Source organism: Mobula birostris, chromosome 14 (assembly GCF_030028105.1).
Source record: "Mobula birostris isolate sMobBir1 chromosome 14, sMobBir1.hap1, whole genome shotgun sequence".
Lineage (NCBI taxonomy): Eukaryota > Metazoa > Chordata > Chondrichthyes > Myliobatiformes > Myliobatidae > Mobula > Mobula birostris.
The window spans coordinates 66,566,046-66,580,623 of record NC_092383.1 but is presented as its reverse complement, the minus strand read 5'-3'; the positions used below and the strand labels follow the sequence as shown (position 1 = coordinate 66,580,623).

The 14,578-nt window shown below is 42.0% G+C and overlaps 1 protein-coding gene across 3 annotated transcripts in view; it reads left to right on the top strand.

The window, feature by feature from the left end:
- Positions 1-8,521: 8,521 nt before the first annotated feature.
- The window catches only part of LOC140209954 (protein FAM107B-like), a 112,883-nt gene continuing 106,826 nt past the window's right edge, over positions 8,522-14,578 (top strand). Inside the window, exons 1-3 of one of the 3 annotated variants that reach the window (XM_072278642.1) lie at positions 8,522-8,600; positions 8,825-8,950; positions 9,283-9,486. The gene's annotated coding sequence lies outside the window, so the exon portion shown is untranslated. Of the gene's footprint in view, positions 8,601-8,824; positions 9,024-9,282; positions 9,487-14,578 lie in introns of all 3 variants that reach the window. The other 2 variants (XM_072278641.1, XM_072278644.1) reach the window with 2 other exon arrangements.

The window sequence follows — 14,578 nt, the reverse complement described above, 5'->3', positions numbered from 1 at the left end:
CCTTCTAACAAACCCTATCATGAGTGACAAGGTATTGGAAAAATTAATGGGCTGGAAGGCAGAAGAGTCACCAGGACACTATGGTTGCATTCAAGGGTTTTAACGTAAGTAGCCTCAGAGAGAGTAAAGACTTTGGCTGCAGATTTTCAAAACTTATTGAGTCTTGGGAGAATACTAGCAGATTGAAAGAAAGAGTGCATCTCAATGTCAAATCCTACATCCCTGTCATGAGAGGTGGACACAGGTAAGGTCAGCCAACAGGGCTCTGGTGAAGCTGTATAGGCCAGTCCCCTGTGCAGCAGATGCAACGGATTGCAAAAGTGTTGATGAACTCCAACCATACCATCGATTTAAGACGATGGAGATGGGAGATCATCGATGGCCTATGCTCCACTCGGAGCTAAGGCCCCAAGTAAGTACGTAAGGATAGAGTAGATAGTTAGAGCCTTGTACCCAGGATGGAAATGTCAAGTACCCAGAGGACATAGATTTAATTTGGGAGGGAGAAATTTTAAAAGAAAATTTGTGAAACTTGCACAGAGAATGGTAGGCAGCTAGAATGTGGTGCCAGGGGAACTGGTAGACACAGATACAGCAGCAAGAATTAAGAGGCATTTAAAATGTGAATAAGCAGGGGATAGAAGGCTACAGGCCATGTGTAGGCAGATCTAATTAGTATAGATTGGTATCATGGTAAGTTGCACACATGGCTTGTTCCTATGCTGTTACGGTTCCATATTCTAGGTTTTAATTTGCATTTTCCCAGGGATTATGAAAAATTAGTAATCTGCCAGTCTAGTGGTAAGTAGCTCACACCCGTGGAATTTCTGGATCCCGTATGTTCAAAGTGGATGCTGTGGAATGTTTTCCTTTGCAGCTGTAAACAGGATGAAATAAAAATCCAAGCTGCTAGCAGTCATTTCTGAAAGCATTGAGAACATGTGATGAGTAAGTTAATTAAATCAAGCTATCCCACTGACAGAAGTATTATTATATAAGTAAGCGAATGCAAGTTGGACAGACAGTACTGGAGTTAATGAGTACAAGTATTTACCCGAAAATTCATCCCTGCTTAGTGTTCCTTTCAAAGGAATGAGTTCAAAAGGCAGCATGTAATGCACCGATGTTACGTAATGCACATCCTATATTGTTGACCAAGGATGAATTTCTAAGCAATATGTGTCCACATGAGTGAACTTACCACATGCTTGGCAAGTCTTACCAGATGCTCCTCTTAACCTGTGGTTAAAATGATTGAAGCACATACATGAATGAGACAAATTTCTAGTATGCATTACAGCAGGGACCAGCATTTTTAATTTAACACATTACTGAGCACTAGTTCTTTCAATCTATTTGTTGATTAAAGTGATTTATTTGTAAAATCACAATGATCATAATGGGTCTTTTATGTTCTCAGGGTGTCTCAAAATGCTCAGCAGCCAATGAACATTTTCAAATTTAGTCACTGTTGTAATACAGAATGCTAAATTATACAGTCATCGTTAGTAGTTAAGCATTACAGACTCTGTATTGCCAGGATTCTGACTGGGTTAAAAAGATGTTGAAATCTTTGTCATGTAAAGAAAAATGAATCCTGAAATGGGAAATTGCAAGAAGTTACTTTCCTCACAGCGGATGTTGTGCAAATTATCCATATCAGCACACCAAAGTAATGCAGTTACATGCATTGGCAGTCCATTAGTTTTTGCAAGGGGCAGTATCATTGTCATGTGATTATTGTTCTTTTGGTAAAGCTGAATTCTAAATGTTTGCAGAACATTTTGGTTGGGGCATGTGGGTGGAGTGAAACATTCAGGAACAATTGAAAGATCAGAAATAGATCACAAGACCATAAGATATAGGAAACAAAGTAGTCTATTTGGCCAATCAAGTCTACTCCACCATTCAACATCTGGTTAAAGAAGTTCCTCCTGTTTTCTGTTCTAAAGGGACATCCTTCTGTTCTGAAGCTATGCCCTCTGGTTCAAGACTCTTGCACTACTGGAAACATCCTCTCCACGTCCACGCTATCCAGGCCTTTCAATATACAGTAAGCTTCATTGAAATCGCCCCACCCCTATTCTTCTAAACTCCAGCAAGTATGGACCCAGAGCTATGAAAAGAGGAACTGTTAAGCAGTGTATCATTCACATTGTGACATCCATGGGTACATAGACAACCAATATTTTGAATAGAACTGAATTAAAACTTAATACTCTGGCTCAATTCCCAGACAAAAGACATGCAGCAGCTCATAACGGTGCATAAGATACACACAAGAACGTCTGAAGATGCTAGAAATCCAAAGCAACACACACAAATTGATGGAGGAACACAGTCAGGCATCATCGATGAAAAAAAACAGTCAACATTTCAAGCTGAGGCCCTACATCAGTATTAAAAAAGAAGCTGAAGGATGCCAGAATAAAAAAGGAAAGAGGATAACTAGAAGCTGATAGGTGAAGACAGGTAGGTGGGAAAGGTAATGGGCTGGAGAAGAAGTAATTTGCTAGAAGAATAGACCATAGGGAGAAAGGGAAGGTGGGGGGGGGGGGAATTCCAGGGGGAAGTGATAGGCAGGTAAGAAGAGGTAAAAGGTCAGATTGGGGAATTGAAAAAGAGGTGGGGGAGGGGAAAATTACCAAAAGGTAAAATTGATATTCATGCCAGCAGATTGGAGGCTACCCAGATGTAATATAAGGTGTTGCTCCTCCACCCTGAGGGTAGCCTCATCTTGGAATAAGAATGGGAACCCAAATTAAAATGTTCGGCCACCAGGAAGTTCGGCTTTTGGAAGGTGGAATGGAGGTGCCTGACAAAGCGGTTCCCAAATTTACAATGGGTCTCACCCATGTAGAGGAGACTGCAGGTGAAGTGTTGCCTCATTTGGAAGGAATGTTTGGGGCCATGAATGGAGGTGAGGGAGGAGGTGTATAGGCAGGTGTACCACTTGGGCTGCTTGCCTAGGATAGCGCCAGGAGAGAGATTGATGGGGATGGACAAGGGAATCACGGAGGGAGCAATCCCTGTGGAAAGCGGCGGGGGGGGGCTGGAAGGCAGTGGGGGTGAAGATATATTTAGTGATAAGATCCCTTTGGAGATGGCGGAAATTGCAGAGGATGATGTGTTGGATGCAGAGTTTGATGGTGTGGTAGGTAACGGACAAGAGGAGCTCCATCACTGTTAAGGCAGAGGGAAGATGTTTGAGAAATGGAGGAAATGCAGGTGAGGGCTGCATCAGTAATGGAGGAAGGGAAACCCCGTTCTTTGAATGAGGGAATATCTCTGATGTCCAAAGAAAAGCTGCATCCTAGGAACAGATGCGTCAGAGGTGAAAGGACTGGGAAAAGGGAATAACATTTTTACAGGAGATAGGGTGAAAAGGGATATAGTCAGGATAGTCTTGCCACTATTGTACTTCTCAGAGATACTTGACAGCAACCTTTTTTACTGAAGGTATAACTATTGGGATAGGTGGAAAATAGTAGAAATTAGAATCAGAATCAGGTTTAATATCACTGGCATATGTTCATTAACTTTACGGCAGCAGTACAATGAAATACATGATAAATAAATATAGAGAAAAAAACTGAGTTACATTAAGTATATATACATCTATTAAATAGCTAACCTAAAATAAATAGTGCAAAAAACACAGAAATAAAAAAATAGTGAGGGAGTGTTCATGGATTCAATGTCCATTTAGGAATCGGATGGCAGAGGGGAAGAAGCTATTCCTGAGTCGCTGAGTCTGTGCCTTCAGGCTTCTGTACCTCCTTCCTGACAGTAACAATGAAAAGAGAAAATGTCCTGGATGGAGGGGGATCCTTAATGATAGACACCACCTTCCCAAGGCACCGCTCCTTGAAGGTGTCTTGGGTACTATGGAGGCTGGTACCCATGATGGAGCTGACTAATTTTACAAGTTTCTGCAACCTACTTTGACCTTGTGTAGTAGCCCCTCAATACCAAAAGGTGATGAAGCCAGGCAGGATTCTCTCCATGGTACTTTTGTAGAAGTGTTTAAGTTAACAAACCAAATCTCCTCAAACTCATAATGAAATATAGCCACTGTCTTGCCTTCTTTATAGCTGCATCCAGAGATACTGACACCCAGGAACTTGAAATTGCTCACTCTCTCTGCTTCTGATCTCTCTAAGAGGATTGGTTTCTGTTCTCTTGGCCTACCCTTCCTGAAGTTTCACAATCAGCTCTTTGGTCTTGCTGACGTTGAGTGCAAGGTGGCTGTTGTGACACCACTCAACTAACTGGTATATCTCACTCTTGTACACCCTTTTGTCACCTTCTGAAATTCTGCCAACAATGGTTATATCATCAGTAAATTTATAGATAACATTTGAGCTCTGCCTAACCACACAGTCATGGGTGTTCAGAAAGTAGAGGCATGGGCTAAGCACACTTTCCTGTGGTGCGCCAGTGTTCACTATCAGCGAGGTGGAGATGTTATTTCTGATCCACTCAGATTGTGGACTTCCGGTTAGGAACTGAAGGATCCAGTTTCAGATGGAGGTACAGCGGCCCAGGTTCTGTAGCATTTTGATCAGGACTGTAGGAATGATGGTGTTAAGTGCTGAGCTATAGTCAATAAACAGCATCCTGACATAGGTGTTTGAATTGTCCAGGTTATCTAAGGCCACATGGAGAGCCATTGAGATTGCATCTGCAGTAGACCTATTGTGGTAATAGGTAAATTGCATTGGGTCTAGGACCTTCCTGAGACAGGTGTTGATTCCAGCCATGACCAACCACTCAAAGCACTTCATCACACTAGATATGAGTGCTACTGGACATTAGTCGTCAAGGCAGCTCACGCTGCTCTTCTTCAGCACTGGTATAATTGTTGCCCTTTTGAAGCAGGTGGCTATAGCAGTGAGAGATTCAAAATATCCTTGAATACCTCTGCCAGTTGGTTGGCACAGATTTTCAGAACCTTACCAGGTACATCATGGGGCCCTGCTGCCTTGTGAAGGTTCATCCTCTTGAAAGATAGCCTGTCGTCAGCCTCCAAGACAGAGATCACAGGGTCATCAAGTGCTGCTGAGAACTTCATAACTGTGGTTTTATTCTCCCTTTCAAAGTGAGCATAAAAGGCATTGGTAGTGAGTCATTGCTGCCATTCATGATGTTGGGTTTTCCTTGCCTGCAAACCCTACCCAGAGTTGATGTCACCTCTAACCTCTCTTGGAATTGGTTCTTGGCTCTTGAAATAGCCCTCCACAATTTATACCTGATTTTCTAATACAGGCCTAGTTTTCTTAATACATATCACATAAAATGTGTCAAAGAGAGATTCCCATACAACCCCATTGGTGGACTAAACTTATAGTGGAACTAAAAGTGAAATGTGATACACCCTTTGTGCTTTATTTAAACTGCTGGTCTTTTAATTCTTTTTCGAAGTTCAAAGTACATATACAATATGTCAGCATTTGCTTGTGGGCATACTCAGTAAATCCAATCAATGAAAGACCACACCCAACAGTATGGACAACCAGTATACAAAAGACAATAAACCCTGCAAATACAAAAGAAAAATAATAAATAAGCATTTAATTTCCTCTACTGAAAATCCACCTCAAAGTAGATAATTAAGAGGAGAAGTGTATCTGTAACCTTTCAAGTGAAGCTTCAACTGAAAGCCTTATATGTCTGTATGCAAAGGATCATTTGCTATTCCAGGAATTATCTGTGTTCCAGCCCATCATGATCCCTTAATGACTAGCCCAAACTAAATGAAGAGTTAATCTAGGCATTCATGCCTCTGACAGCTTTTTTGTGGATCTGGGTGTTGCAGGATTGACTGTTTCATTTGCATAGATGACCACAAAAGTGGCACAGAAACAATAACTTTAAGATATTTCAAATCCAATGTGATTAGCCATTTTGTAAATATGAATAATTCAATACTGTCTAACATGTTGTGACATTACCTGTAGGCAATCAAGAGATTGAGATGTTTCAATGCACCTGTTCTTTTAAGGATATTGTTAAGTTGCAACATGGGCTAAATTAAAACATTCTTGTGTGAAACAGGGTGTAATTTGTTTCTGCTTCGGGCAGTTTCTTGGGAACTGTTTGACTTCATTCCTCGGTGAGAGTCTAGATTATTTCAATATTAGCAAGGAACAGTTAAAATATGTTAGATTCTTTTAGTAGTTTTACATTTGTCCAGAATAAGACCTTTTGCTCTGATTAAGAGATGTTTGATTTAATGTACCATCTGTTTAAGCCTTAGACCTGCATATCAATTGCTTCCTACCTTTGATCACTCTGTGAAAGGTTGAAGTAGTGGAAGGAATTAAGTGGGAAGCTGCTGAGGGGAGGGGCTGGTGGAAAGATTAGAGAACCAATCTGTGGCTTTACTTCTGAGCACGGTCAAGATGGATATTACTCTAGCTGCTTACCACTCTGCTATAGGCTTGCCCATATATGGGATAGTTCATAATTTTCTACTCACATTGACTCTGGAGCGTATGATTTAATATTGTTATTTATTTATTTATTCAGTTATTGATTTATTGAGATACAGCATAGAATAGGCCCTTCTGGTCCTTCAAGCTGCGTTGCTCAGCAACCCCAGATTTAACCCTAGCCTATTCACAGGACGATTTACAATGACCAATTAACATACCAGCTGGTACATCTTTGGACTGTGAGAGAAAACTAGAGCACCCAGAAGAAACCCATTCGGTCTTGGGAAGAGCGTACAAACTCCTTACAGGCAGCAGCGTGTCTTTGGGTTTGCTTTTTTAAAATGAGATACTCAATTATTTGATTCAGATGACACCTCTGGGGCTTATCAGTGTATCTATGTTGATCAGCAGGCTTGTCATTCATGTTCAAAATTAGCTGTCGTAAAGGAACGCTGATGAGGCTAGATTTGCGTGGATGAACTCTCACTTGATTGGGTTTGCATGTTATCGTGAAGAAAATTGTATTGCTTATTTGGGAAGGGTTGTTGAAGTAAAATCACAACAAGGATTAGAAGCAAGGACACTTGTCAGAGCAACGCCGAGAAATTTTGCAGATGCTGGAAATCCAAGCAATGCACACAAAATGCTGGAGGATCTCAGCAGGCCAGGCAACATCTATGAAAAAAGTAAACAGTCGACATTTTGGACTGAGACCCTTCATCAGTTCCTCCAGCATTTAGTGTGTGACACTTGTCAGAATGCTGTTTCTAGATTTCAGTTCAGCATTCAACACTATTGTCCCATAGACCTTGGTGAACAAACTCCTACTTCTCAGTCTAAATACACCACTGTGCAACAGAGAGTTAGACTTCCTAACCAAGATAGTCAGGTCCTCAGATAGTCAGAATGCACAACTGCTCCTCTCTCTTCATCATCTTCAGCCTGGGTCCCATTCAGGGCTGTGTGCTGAGCCCATTGCTGTACACTCTGGCTGGCACACGACCACACAGCCAAACACCCAAGTAATCCCATTGTCAAATTTGCTGATGACGCAACAGCACTGATGTTCATCACTAACAATATCGAGACGGTCTACAAAGAGGACGTGGAAGAGCTCTAGGCCTGGTGCCTGGCAAAAAACCACTTCCTCAAAGTCAACAAGACAAAGGAGATGGTTATCGACTTCAGGAGAACTCGTACCACTCACACCCCTCTTGACATTGGCAGCAAGCAGTCTCAACCTCCTGGGAGTCCACATTTCGCACAACCTCTCATGGTCCCAGAACATATCCTACACAATCAGGAAAGCTCATCTACCACCCTACTTTCTGAGGAGGGTGACGAGAGCTAGACTATACAGAGCAATGCTCATGTCCTTATACAGATGAACAGTCGGGAGCTTTTTCAGATGCTGCATCATTGCTCGGTATGGGATCTGCATTGTGGCAGACAGGAAGGCTCTACAACAGGTAGTCAAAACTGCCGGATGGATCACTGGCACAGGCCTACCAGCCATCAAGGACATATATATAGAAAGGTGTCAGAAAAAGGCCAGTAACATCATTAAGGATCCCAACTACCTGTTCATGGACTGTTTGTTCATGGACTCCCCAGCAGGGAGAAGTCCACACAGCATCCACGCCAGGACCACCAGGCGCAAAAATGGCTACTTTCCACAACAGTGAAGCTGACTAACGTCTCCACCCACTAACCCACCCCACCACCACTAATTATCATTTCCTGTCAGAGTCTCCTTATGTACTGACACTCGTGTGTCTAGAGTCACTTTATGGACATACAATCAATCTATGTATATAAGCTATCTTATGTATTTAAATATATATTTATTGTGTTTTTTTAGTTATTGTGTTCTTTATCTTATTGTGTTTATTTTGTGCTGCATCAGATCCAGAGCAACAATTATTTCATTCTCCTTTAATCTTGTGTACAGGAAATGATATTAAATCATCTTGAATCTTGAATCACCAATCGTTGAGCTTGTCACATAGTCCACCAGTATAATTGTAGAGTCTGCTTATCTTTTGCTGGAATAGTGGCAGTTTGGTGGCATCACACACTCATATTATCTTGTTCTCCTTTGTTTTCCTTTCAAAATAGCCAAAGGGGAGAACTTGTATTGCTCAATAATATTTCCATTATGAGGTGGGTATGACTCCTTCAACATAGTTCAGTAGTTAACAAAATTAAAAATGCTTAAAAATTCCATTTGTATGTTTGCATAAGAACTTGGCAAATGAGAATTCTTACTGCCTGGAAAATGTGTGTATCACTTTCGCCAAGAATGTGCTGATCTCTTTATTTGTACTGATAGCAATAATGGGTGTAACTGACAATTAACACCATCTATCTTCTTTGCACATGTACAGCATTGCAGGGTTGGAAGGAACTTAAGTAATAACAATATACTAACCCTCTGTGATCTTTCTGATGTGGACTTGGTCTTCTGGACTCTAGAGGTGCAGGTCATTTTCTATCAGCATCACTTTCTGTGTGTAAGTTGTTTTCTGTATCATTTCCTGTGCGGGTTCATCTTGATTTGATTTGAAGCACGTGGAACAGCAATATGTGAGTATTAAGTTTTTATTAATAATGGTAAGTATTTAGTAGATTTATTTTAAATAAATTATTATGTTTATCATTTATCATTGTTAAGTTATTGTTGCGTCACAAGTTTATTCTTGTTTACACAGTATAATTATGGAGTGGGCTGTGGGGGCTCTGGATAGAGGCAGTACCTTTGATGTCTGACATCTGCACTCTATTGAGTAGGATGGACTGGCATCACTGGTCCTCATCCATCTCCTAAATCTCTCATCTCTCCTAGTGGCACACCGCCATACACCGTTCCAGCTGGGGGCTAAACGACGTGAGCAGGTGGTGTTAACGCGGCACCACTGGGTGAAGAACCTTGTCGACGAGGTCTCTGGCCAGGGTGGGTGAGTCCCCCAAAGAACTGCAATGGCCGTGTGTTCAAGACCAGCGCGAGCCACCGAGTTGGAGGACATCAGCTGTTGTCCGGCATGGAGAGGTATGGGCGCTACCAAGCCATGCCAGCTCAAGACACGCAAAAGCATCCCTACAACCCATAGGCAGGTTGCGGGATACGAACCAAACCAAACCAAGCCGAACCGAACCGAAGTTATGAGTGTTGTATATATGTATTACTTTGGTTGACACTGATTGTGAGAATAATCGACAGTATTTGTATCTTCAAGCACACAATGATTCTGTATTAAATTTAATATGTATTTTACCTAGCTTTCTGCAGTTTCACAAGTAAGAGATCTTATTTAAGAACTCTGAAGAAAGCTTCCATCTCAGGTGATTTTTGACAAGTTGTTTATCTTGCTGTATAGCTGTGGAGATATGCACTCCACGGGCAGTAGACTTGACAAAATGTTGGGAGATTTTTCTGTGGCAAGCTCTTCAACTTCATTTCAAGTCATCTTCAAATTACATCACATGGTATGGATCAACTCCAGCTTTGCCCACAAAAAGAGGAAAAACCTATTCAATAAGCTTGGATAGACCCACCCTAATTTGGCTTGAATTGTTTGGCAGGAAGAGTAATTTAAAACTTTGAAAGCATTTAGAAACTTTCAAATCACTTTGAATGATGTAAACCCAGCAGCCCTTAATTTTTTAAATTAGTAAGCTGTTGTAAATAATTTTAGATCAGAAATGTTAATTCTTTTTGAATTAGTTTGCCACGGGAAAAGGTTTTTTTAGGAATTTATTTTTAAGTCAACATGCTACTTTAAATCTTCCATTATTGTCTTCTGTGATGGGAAAACATTCCTTGCACTCCCACAGACTTGCTCTAAATTGATTTCATGTGTGCTGGCCAATTGATAGAAGCTGACGCTCACTGGTCGAGCTGCGTCTACTTGGAGCAAAGCCTGCATAGTCATTTTGACAGCATGTTTGGAAGCCTAGATATCCTGGTTGCCATAAGTTTTCACTGATGGTGAATATTGTTAGTTTTCATCATTGCCATTGCAAAATCCAGGCTGGACACAAAGGGTATTTCCAGTTTAATTGTTCTGTCAGCAGACTGGAAAGTCTCTTAATACCCAATTGAGTTTCAGTCTGAAGCCTCACAAAGCCATGTTAACTACCCTAATCAAACTGTGCTCCTCCAAATGCTCGTAAATTTTGTCTTTAAGAATTCTCTCTTAGCAGTGACACAAGACTCGCTAGTCTGTAATTCCCAGGGTTACCCCTATTCCCCCTTTCTTCAACAAAGGAATAACATTTACCATCCTCCAATCTTGTAGCACCACTTCCGTGAGGACACTGAGATCATCTCAATAGCCACAACAATCTATTCCCTCTCTTCCCGTAGCTATCAGGAGTGTATTCCATCCAGCTTAGGGGACTTACTGATGCTAACCTTTAACAAAAGTTCCAGCACGTTCTCTTTCTTATCGTCGTCACATCAGCCTGTTCTATGCTGACCTCACATTCATCAAGGTCGCTCTTACTGGTGAATACTGAAGCAAAGTATTCCTCTGACTCTAGGTGCATGTTTCCTCTTTTATCCCTGATTATCCCTCAGTGTAGGACTGTATGTTGTAGAATGCCTTGGATTAGACTGAAGTTTTTTCTATGCATCTTAATATTCTCATAGCATAATGATTTGCTGCTGCTCTGATTTTTGCAGTATTTCATTATCTGATAAAAATGATCTTTCACATTTTACTACTGTCTCTGACTGGTGTTCTGGCAACATTTCTGTGACTACCGTTAGTAGGACTGGACATTGAGAGATCGTTGAAGGAAAATAGAATTCTTTGCTCCCTCATTTTGCATTGGCAAATGTAATAACAGTGCTGAAAGTCTTCAGACTGCTTTCACCACCAACAGTAACATGAACAGAACCTCAATGAACAACTGACTGTATTGGGCCAGAGATACATTAACACCATTTAACGGATGCTTGGATGTGTACAAGGGTTGGGTAGGTTTAGAGGGATATGAGTCAAACTCAGGCCCATGGGACTAGCTTAGATGAGAGTCATGGTCAGCATGGACCATTTGGACCAAAGGGCCTGTTTCCATGCTGTATGACTATGTCTAGGGTGCTCATGTTACTATTGGAAAATATTTAGATAAAGAGTACTCTATGTTCAGATAATTGATATTATTAGTGAAGTGCCCTCATACTTGCTTCTGTGGCAACACCAGTTTACATACATGAAGTCAAATTTAACCCTTTAGCCAAGGAAATCCATTAAGTGACGTACTTTGTGTGCTATGTAGCCGGATCTCTGGCACTGAGTCTGGCTCTGCAGTGCAGAAGGGAGGGGGGGGGAAAGAGGAGACCGGTAGTGATAGGGGACTCGATAGTTAGAGGTGCAGATAGGAGGTTCTGTGGTCGTGACAGAGAATCCAGGATGGTTTGTTGCCTCCCAGGTGCCAGGGTCAAGGATGTCTCTGATCGATTGCATGACATTCTGAAGTGGGAGGGTGACCAGCCAGATGTCGTGGTGCACATAGGCACCCATGACATAGCAAGGAAGAATGAAGAGGTCCTGGACAGTGAGTATAGAGAGCTTGGTAGGAAGTTGAAAAGCAGGACCTCCAGGGTGGTAATCTCAGGATTACTACCTGTGCTAGGTGCCAGTGAGGGTAGGAATAGGATGTTCTGGAGGAGGAACAAGTGGCTGAGGAACTGGTGTAGGGGGCAGGGTTTCAGATTTCAGGATCATTGGGACCTCTTCTGGGGCAGGTGGGACCTGTACAAGAGAGACGGGTTACACTTGAACCACAGGGGGACCAATATCCTTTCAGGGAGGTTTGTTAGTGCTATTGGGGAGGCTTTAAACTAGATTTGCAGGGGTATGGGAACCAGAGTGCCAGAGCTGACAGTGTGGCTGGGGTGAAAATAAATGATGTTGAAAGTTTAAGCAAATCCGCTAATAGAAAGGTTGTGAGTGGTGGTAAAAATCTTCTGATGTGTATATATTTCAATGCTAGGAGTATTGTGGGGAAGGCGGATGAGTTGAGGGCGTGGATTGACACGTGGAATTATGATGTTGTAGCAATTAGTGACACTTAGCTACAGGAGGGGCAGGACTGGCAGCTTAATATTCCAGGGTTCCGATGTTTCAGATGTGATCGAGGCAGAGGAATGAAAGGTGGGGGAGTAGCATTGCTTGTTAGGGAAAATATTATAGCAGTGCTCAGGCAGGACAGATTAGAGGGCTTGTCTACTGAGTCCTTATGGGTGGAGCTGAGAAACAGGAAAGGTATGGCCACATTAGTGGGATTGTATTACAGACCACCCAATAGTCAACGAGACTTGGAAGAGCAAATCCGCAGAGAGATAGCAGACAACTGCAGGAAACATAAAATTGTGGTGGTAGGGGATTTTAATTTTCCATACATTGATTGGGACTCCCATACTGTTAGGGGTCTAGATGGTTTAGAGTTTGTAAAATGTGTTCAGGAAAGTTTTCTAAATCAGTATATAGAGGGACCAACTAGAGGGGATGCAATATTGGATCTCCTGTTAGGAAACAAATTAGGGCAAGTGACGGAAGTCTGTGTAGGGGAGCACTTTGGTTCCAGTGATCATAACGCCATTAGTTTCAATTTGATCATGGACAAGGATAGATCTGGTCCTAGGGTTGAGGTTCTGAACCGGAAGAAGGCCAAATTTGAAGAAATGAGAAAGGATCTAAAAAGCGTGGATTGGGACAGGTTGTTCTCTGGCAAAGATGTGATTGGTAGGTGGGAAGCCTTCAAAGGGGAAACTTTGAGAGTGCAGAGTTTGTATGTTCCTGTCAGGATTAAAGGCAAATTGGATAGGAATAAGGAACCTTGGTTCTCAAGGGATATTGCAACTCTGATAAAGAAGAAGAGAGAGTTGTATGAAATGTATAGGAAACAGGGGGTAAATCAGGTGCTTGAAGAGTATAAGAAGTGCAAGAATATACTTAAGAAAGAAATCAGAAGGGCAAAAAGAAGACATGAGGTTGCCTTGGCAGTCAAAGTGAAGGATAATCCAAAGAGCTTTTACAAGTATATTAAGAGCAAAAGGATTGTAAGGGATAAAATTGGTCCTCTTGAAGATCAGAGTGGTCGGCTTTGTGCGGAACCAAAGGAAATGGGGGAGATCTTAAATAAGTTTTTTGCGTCTGTATTTACGAAGGAAGCTGGCATGAAATCTATGGAATTGAGGGAATCAAGTAGTGAGACCATGGCAACTGTACAGATTGAAAAGGAGGAGGTGCTTGCTGTCTTGAGGAAAATTAAAGTGGATAAATCCCCAGGACCTGACAGGGTGTTCCCTCGGACCTTGAAGGAGACTAGTGTTGAAATTGCGGGGGCCCTGGCAGAAATATTTAAAATGTCGCTGTCTACGGGTGAAGTGCCGGAGGATTGGAAAGTGACTCATGTTGTTCCGTTGTTTAAAAAAGGATCGAAAAGTAATCCGGGAAATTATAGGCCGGTGAGTTTAACGTCAGTAGTAGGTAAGTTATTGGAGGGAATACTAAGAGACAGAATCTACAAGCATTTGGATAGACAGGGGCTTATTAGTGAGAGTCAAGATGGCTTTGTGCGTGGTAGGTCATGTTTGACCAATCTGTTGGAGGTTTTCGAGGAGGTTACCAGGAAAGTGGATGAAGGGAAGGCAGTGGATATTGTCTACATGGACTTCAGTAAGGCCTTTGACAAGGTCCTGCATGGGAGGTTAGTTAGGAAAATTCAGTCGCTAGGTATACATGGAGAGGTGGTAAATTGGATTGGACATTGGCTCGATGGAAGAAGCCAGAGAGTGGTGGTAGAAAATTGCTTCTCTGAGTGGAGGCCTGTGACTACTGGTGTGCCACAGGGATCAGTGCTGGGTCCATTGTTATTTGTCATCTATATCAATGATCTGGATGATAATGTGGTAAATAGGATCAGCAAGTTTGCTGATGATACAAAGATTGGAGGTGTAGTAGACAGTGAGGAAGGTTTTCAGAGCCTGCAGAGGGACTTGGACCATCTGGAAAAATGGGCTGAAAAATGGCAGATGGAGTTTAATACTGACAAGTGTGAGGTATTGCACGTTGGAAGGACAAACCAACGTAGAACATACGGGGTTAATGGTAAGGCACTGAGGAGTGCAG